Genomic DNA, 6,998 nt, shown 5'->3' with positions numbered 1-6,998 from the left:
CAACCGAGCACGTCATGTCATTGGTCTGAAACTTGGTCAGCTCCCCCGGGTTGCATCCTAGCGGCAGGGTCTTGGGGACGACCACCGCCTTGGCGCCAACTCGATCAGCAAGGTGACGAAGGCGCTGATGCCGGTGACGACGTTGGGGATGTCGTAGGAGCTCACCTCGCGGACCGGCCTGCCTTGGAACAGGGACTAGTTGTAGCGGCCCCGCCGATCTGTCCCGCCAGGAACAATGAACTCATGATTGTTTCTCTTTTTATTTTGCTAATACTCTATTGCCCTATTGCGTACCTACAGGTGTGGCAGATCTCAGTAGATCAGGTCTCAGTCAACTGACACAATATATAAAAAAACATAATAAAATTTTTGCACAGATCTTCATGTAAGTCTCAGCCGACCGAGATTTAGCAATCCGGTTTACATTTATTTCACGCGTCAAACAGACACCAACCAAAAAGTGGTTTGGCGGCAGCAATATATACGTACACATCCAGCCCTAGCGCCGTGGTTGCATGTAGACATGATGGGCGGCGCGGCGAACGGGCCGTCGAGCATCCCACGGGCCATGAGCTTGTACGCCGCCTCCGTCATGTGCAGGCCGTCGAACGACACGTGCCTCGACGGGTCCGGGCACGGCACCGCCGCCGGCCCAAGATAGCACACCTCCAGCACCGTTTCCTTGTCGAACCCTGAATGCATAGCACGAATACAATAAGATCAAAGCCGTTCTGGACGATGATGTGTTGCCATGGTAGGATTCTAGCTAGAAGCCAGGGCTTGCCGTTTTGTGTGGGCGCGATGATGAGGCCGAGGACGTTGTCGTAGGAGTCGACGTAGGTGATGGACACGCCGGGGCACTGGCGGAGCTAGGCAACATCTTTTAGGGGGGGGGGGCAAAGATAAATATGAATGTTTGGGGGGACCAAAAGACTCTAGTTTCACCAATCTTTCTTCCCCAAAAAAATTTCCTTCACATATTATACCAAAGCTGGGGGGGGCATGGCACCTGCAGCTTACAACATAGCTCCGCCACTGCGCCGGGGTGGCCGCGGCGGAGCTCGCCTTGCTTGGTTTTCAACATGTGGTTGTGGATGAGGATGAGGTCGTTGAGCCAGCGGAGGCAGCCCGTGGCAGGGTCGCGGTCGTCGCCGGGGAAGAGTGCGAGGTACTGCGGGGTGCACCCCAGAGGGAAGATGCCCGGCACGTACACGGTCTTGGCGCCCAGCTCGATCAGGGCCTTGATGGACAGAGCGATGGAGCTGATGACCTGGGGCACGAGGGGCCTGACCCATTCAAGCGTCTTGTTCCGCGAGAAGGGGTGGTTGTAGTCGTTGGCGCCAATCTCCCCCACCAGGAACAGCGAGCTCTCCATCACCTCCTTCCTCTCTGCATACGTGCATGGCCGTGATGGTGTGGTAGGAGATAATATCCATGGCGCCACGCATGCCGGCCACGGATTTTGTTCGAGCTACGCGTTACCTTGGTTCGTGGAGGCGAGCACGGCGAGCACTTTCTTGAACCAGCCGATCTGGACATCGAGAGAGTAGGGGAGGATCTGCGAAAGTGGTCAACGCTGAGATTCTTTTTCATGAAGAAATCCTGGCTCAGCGCCGTGGCGGCCACCACCGCGAAATTGGCGCCGTGCCGGAACTCCTCTGCCGGAGACTTCCCGGCTGCCGCCTATAGGTACGCCGGCCAGTACGGGAACCCCAGCCTCTCCACTGCACGTATTGTACCAATTATCATTCATTATGCATGTACGTAATAAGATGTCGATGTTCGTCGAAGAACTTACCGATGAAGTCGACGATGAGGCGGCCGTCGGACCAGCGGCCGGAGGGGCGGCCGAAGAAGGTCCCGCCGTAGGGCAACTCCAGGACGGGCCCCGAATCAGTGGAGCTATGGACGATGAAGTTGCCGGTGTCGATCAGAGAGTCACCGAAGGTGAATAGATGCTCGTAGCACCTGCTTCGGTTCTCAGTCGCAGGGGACGCCGACACCGTGATGGCCACGGAGAGCGCAAGAAGAGCGGCCACCACCGCGAGCTGCCCAGGCAGAGTCGACGCCACCGCAATTGTGGTGGACGGATGGAAAGTAATTGTTTTGGTCTCGAGCTAGACTCACTCAGTTCTGCCCTGCTGCCCGGATTCCATTTGTATATGTCAAAGAAAAGGAGGGCGGCTATATGTGATCCGCAGCTAGCTAGCTTGTACTCTATGTGACGCCCTCGATTCAATCGTACACTAATCATGCACGCAAATATGTACGATCAAGATCAAGGACTCACAGGAAGATATCACAACACAACTCTAGACACAAATTAAAATAATACAAGCTTTATATTACAAGCCAGGGCCTCGAGGGCTCGAATACATAAGCTCGAAAACACAAGAGTCAGCGGAAGCAACAATATCTGAGTACAAACATAAGTTAGACAAGTTTGCCTTAAGAAGGCTAGCACAAAAGTAGCAATGATCGAAAAGGCAAGGCCTCCTGCCTTGGAGCCTCCTAACTACTCCTAGTCGTCGGCGGTCTCCACGTAGTAGTAGGCATCGGCGGTGGCATCTGGCTCCTGGGCTCTGACATCTGGTTGCATCAACCGGAAAGAGAAGAAAGGGGGAGCAAAGCAACCGTGAGTACTCATCCAAAGTACTCGCAAGCAAGGATCTACACTACATATGCAACATTATCAAAGGAAGGCTGTATATGTGGACTGGGCTGCAGAAATGCCAGAATAGAGAGAAGGCCTAGTCCTATCAAAGACTGGCATCTTCTGGAAACCACCATCTGGCAGCAACAGGAGGGAGTAGAGTAGCATAAGGTAAAGTAGTAGTAGTGTTATCAACCTCGGCCAGAGATCCTTTCTCGACTCCCTGCGAGAAAGCAACCCCAGAGCCATACTATCCAGTTATCATCACAATCCATTTATCATCACCATCCAGTTCTCATCACAAGTCTCCAGTTCTAGTTGTATTGATCGGGATACAACTCCAAGTGTCCGTTACCGTAGGACAGGCTATCGATAGATGTTTTCTTCCCTGCAGGCTGCAGGGGTGCACCAACTTACCCACCACACTCGATTAACTCCGGCCGGACACACTTTCCTAGGTCATGCCCGGCCTCGGCCAAACAATACGCCGCAACCCGACCTAGGCTTAATAGAGAGGCCAGCACGCCGGACTAAACCTATGCCCCAGGGGTCATGGGCCATCTCCCCGGGAACTCCTGCATGTTGCGAACGTGGCCGGTGAGCAGACCTAGCTACCTCCTTCAACAAGGCAGGCGCTTACGCAGTCCAACCCGGCGCGCGCCGCTCAGTCGCTGACTATAGGATCGAAAGTATGTCTAGAGGGGGTGATTAGACTACTTGACCAAATAAAAGAAAAAACTTAACCTTTTCCCAATTTTAGTTCTTGGCGGATTTTAGCTAATTTAGGACAAGTCAAGCAATCATCACATAATTCAAGCAAGCATGCAAAGAGTATATAGGCAGCGGAAAGTAAAGCATGCAACTTGCGAGAATGTAAGGGGAAGGGTTTGGAGAATTCAAACGCTATTGGAGACACGGATGTTTTTCCCGTGGTTCGGATAGGTGGTGCTATCCTACATCCACGTTGATGGAGACTTCAACCCACGAAGGGTAACGGTTGCGCGAGTCCACACAGGGCTCCACCCAAGGGTAACGGTTGCGCGAGTCGACACAGGGCTCCACCCACGAAGGGTCCACGAAGAAGCAACCACCCACAAAGGGTCCACGAAGAAGCAACCTTGTCTATCCCACCATGGCCATCGCCCACACAGGACTTGCCTCACTAGCGGTAGATCTTCACGAAGTAGGCGATCTCCTTGCCCTTACAAACTCCTTGGTTCAACTCCACAATTTTGTCGGAGGCTCCCAAGTGACACCTAGCCAATCTAGGAGACACCACTCTCCAAGAAGTAACAAATGGTGTGTAGGTAATGAACTCCTTGCTCTTGTGCTTCAAATGATAGTCTCCCCAACACTCAACTCTCTCTCATAGGATTTGGATCTGGTGGAAAGAATATTTGAGTGGAAAGCAACTTGGGGAAGGCTAGAGATCAAGATTCATATGGTAGGAATGGAATATCTTGGTCTCAACACATGAGTAGGTGGTTCTCTCTCAGAACATTATGAGTTGGAATGGTGTGTGTGTTCTGATGGCTCTCTCACAGAATGAGAAAGAGGTGGAGGGGTATATATAGCCCCACACAAAATCCAACCGTTACACAGTTTTCCAATCTCGGTGGGACCGAATCAAAACTCGGTCGGACCGAAAATGTAAACCTAGTGACCGTTAGGATTTTCGGTGGGACTGACATGCAACTCGGTAGGACCGATATGGTTAGGGTTTGGGCATAACGTAATCTCGGTGAGACCGATTACACAAACTCGGTGAGACCGAATTTGGTAATTAGCTAACCAGAGAGTTGGTCAGGCAAACTCGGTGGGACCGATTTGCTCTTTCGGTGAGACCGAGTGGAACTCGTGAGACCGAAAAGTTACAAAGGGGAAACACTGAGTTTACATTGCAATCTCGGTGGGACCGATTCGCTCTTTCGGTGGGACCGAAAAGTTACGAAAGGGAAACAGAGAGTTTGCAACCCCATCTCGGTGGAGACCGAGATCCCTATCGGTAGGACCAATTGGCTAGGGTTTGGCAGTGGCTAATGACAAGTGAAACTCGGTGGCGCCGGATAGGAAGAATCGGTAGGACCGAGTTTGGCTTAGGGTTAAGGTCATATGTGGATATGGGAAAGTAGTTGAGGGTTTTTGGAGCATATCACTAAGCACATGAAGCAAGAGGCTCATTAAGCAACACCTCATCCATCCTTAATAGTATTGGCTTTTCCTAAAGACTCAATGTGATCTTGGATCACTAAAATATGAAATGAAGAGTCTTGAGCTTTTGAGCTTGAGCCAATCCTTTGTCCTTAGCATTTTGAGGGTTCCACTTTCACATCCATGCCATGCCAATCATTGAGCTTTCCTGAAATAATCATCTTGGAATAGCATTAGCCCAATGAGCTATATGTTGTTATGAATTACCAAAACCACCTAGGGATAGTTGCACTTTCAATCTCCCCCTTTTTGGTAATTGATGACAACATATAGATCAAAGCTTCGGCAAATGATAATAAGCAAGAATTATATCGTCGCTTTGAGAAGTATGTGATAAGTAAGAGCTCCCCCTAAATTTGTGCATATTTAAGATTTGCTTTGGACTGCAAATGCACAAAGAGTTAGAGTCATGGGTTACTCTTCCATGTCACATACATCTTGGTGGAGCGCTCAAAATGATAAGACTGAAATACATGCACTCATCATCAAGAAAAGTGAATGATCACACAAGATAGATAAGATGGTAATATTAAGCAAGCATTAAGTGTAGCTTATGATCAAACACATGATCATCAATGTTTCACAAGTAATGGCGCAGTATCTCAAGCACTCAAAAGCAAACAAGTTCGAAAAACCACCAAATAAAGCAAGAGAGAAAAGCAACACACTCTCTCTCGAAGCCTATGATCTATACATCTTCTCCCCCTTTGGCAACAAGTTACCAAAAAGTTCGTAGAAAATGCATAGCACTAGATCGATGCTCAGGCTTGATCTTCAGGTGGTGGTGGAGTCCGGATCACTCCAAGGACGAAGGCTTCGGTAGATGCTGAAGTAGTCGCTGGAGTTGGAGCTGAAGTAGATGCTGGAGCTGGTGGAACTGAGGCTGTAGCTGGTGCTGAAGTGGTGGCTCTGGTGTCAGCAACTGGCACGGCAGATGACCTCGGGCCTCGTGGCACTCCGGCAAAGGTATGAGTGGTAGTCCTGCCTCTCCTCTCCTGCATGTCCTCCTGGAGCTGCTCCACTGCAGACTGAACTTCTGTCACCTTGACATCCAAGTCATAGAACTTCTGTTCCATGATTCTCTCTAGGCTCTGCTGATTCTGAGTGAGAGTGGCCAGACTTTGCTCAATCCTCAGAGTGGATGCAATCAAGTAACCAAGCTGCTCTTGTTTGGTCTTCAAGAAGTATTCAGATGCCTCCTCTTGGGTAGGCATCTTGGCAGCTTTCTCCTTCCTCGCCTTCTCCTTCTTTGCAAATGCTTGGGCAGATGATGGCTCGTTCTCAGTCATGACAACTTCATTGTCCTCGAAATCTGGATGGATGGGCAGGTGTTCCTTGTCCAACAGATATATGCCCGTGCCCATCTTGGAGTTGATGAGCTCCTGAATTTGAGGGGCATATCCGCAGCTCCTCTTTTGATCTGCTGCAGTCCTCTTAATTGTTTCCACTATGAGGCTCATCACCTTGAACTTTTGAGGCACATCAAACACATGTAGCAAGTTGATAGCATGGCCTCTGATCATCTTGTGATCTCCAGATTTAGGCAATAAGGTGTGCCTTAGTATCCAATTGATCGTTGGGAGCCCTGACAGAAGGTAATGCACAGAGCCAAACTTGAAGGTGTCAAGAGCTTCATTGGGGATTTCCTTGTACATATTGGACATGGAGTTATGATCCATCTTCTTCTTGGCATAGATATCCAAGTCATCATCTTGCTCCTCTGGGGCATTAATGATCTGTGCCCACTCAGCCACTATGGATGGGTACCTTGTACCCTCAGACATCCATGTGATCCTCCCATCTGGATAAAAGTGTGCCGTGGAGTAGAACTGCATGATAAGCTCCTCGTTCCACTTTGTGAGCTTCTGCCCAACAAAGTCAGCTACTCCACAAGCATGAAAGCTGTCATATACTCCTGGGTAGTGTTCCTCCTTCTCCCTCATGTAGGTCCAGTCAACCCATCTCATGTCACAGACAATGGGCTTCTTATCTAGCAGCACAGTCTCATAAAAATCCTGCTGCTCCTTGGTGTGAAACCTGTAGTCCACGGCAGTCCTTCTTCTTAAAGCATATGGGTCTGCTTCTCTCCATTTCCTTAGCCCTGAATCTCTCCTGAGCTTCATGTCCTCAGCCA

At 50.0% G+C, this 6,998-nt stretch overlaps 1 pseudogene; it reads right to left on the bottom strand.

Moving 5' to 3' along the window:
* Positions 1 to 438: 438 nt before the first annotated feature.
* On the bottom strand, positions 439 to 6,652 carry LOC125535213 (annotated as a pseudogene).
* Positions 6,653 to 6,998: the final 346 nt, after the last annotated feature.

The sequence above is a fragment of the Triticum urartu genome, chromosome 2, assembly GCF_003073215.2.
Source record: "Triticum urartu cultivar G1812 chromosome 2, Tu2.1, whole genome shotgun sequence".
Classification (NCBI taxonomy): Eukaryota; Viridiplantae; Streptophyta; class Magnoliopsida; order Poales; family Poaceae; genus Triticum; species Triticum urartu.
Note: the sequence above shows the minus strand (reverse complement) of the source record. Positions and strands in the feature narration are given on the sequence as shown.